The sequence below is a fragment of the Aptenodytes forsteri genome, unplaced genomic scaffold, assembly GCF_000699145.1.
Source record: "Aptenodytes forsteri isolate BGI_AS27 unplaced genomic scaffold, ASM69914v1 Scaffold714, whole genome shotgun sequence".
In the NCBI taxonomy this organism is placed as follows: domain Eukaryota; kingdom Metazoa; phylum Chordata; class Aves; order Sphenisciformes; family Spheniscidae; genus Aptenodytes; species Aptenodytes forsteri.
In genome coordinates, this window is record NW_008793925.1 from 10,660 (window position 1) to 11,428 (window position 769).

Below are 769 nucleotides of genomic sequence, written 5' to 3' on the forward strand. Positions count from 1 at the left end.
CAGCCATCCCGTCTCCCCTACAGCCGTCCCGTCCCCCTCTCCGCTCCAGCCATAGCACACAGTCGGACAGTCCCACTGACTTGTCCTCCTCCAACCTGTCCCTGCTACACCCACACGATGTCCCCTCCATTGCCCCGCGCTGTCGCGCGCAGCCAGAGCTCGGCTCCTGGCGTCCCCTGTAACAGTGTTATTGTAGCCCAGTGTTGATACAGGCGACGTGGGGACGCAGGATCAGGCCCGGGGATGCAGGCGATTGTGTCACAAGCAGCGATTCCTGTAGTTTTAATGTTCAGGCTGTAGTGTACAACTGAGTCTAATTAAGTCTCGTCAGACTGTAGTGCACAACTTGTACGTACAATCAAATCGTATTGCACATTGGGATCGGTTACTGTAACGCACGGTCCGGCTGTAGCCAACGGCTGGTTTGGGATCAGTTGTTGGTGCAACTGGATCCGGTTTTTATGCTGTATTGTCCGACTGTAGCTCACAACCGGCTGCGGTGAGGTGTGAGCACAGGCGGAGGGTCTGTGGCCGTATGTTCGAGCGCAGCGTTAGGTCGGGTCCTGTACGCGCAGACTGTTGTATCCGGGGTCTGGTTTCTCATATGTACAGTCGCACTTTAGTGAACAACCGGACCCTGCTTCTTCTCACGTGTCTGTTGTGGTGTTTAACCGTGAAAGGGGAACTACACCGTACCCCAACCACCGGGGCTGGGTCCCTCCCCAGACCAGGGGTACCCCGTGTCGTGGTTTAACTTCAGTCAGCAACT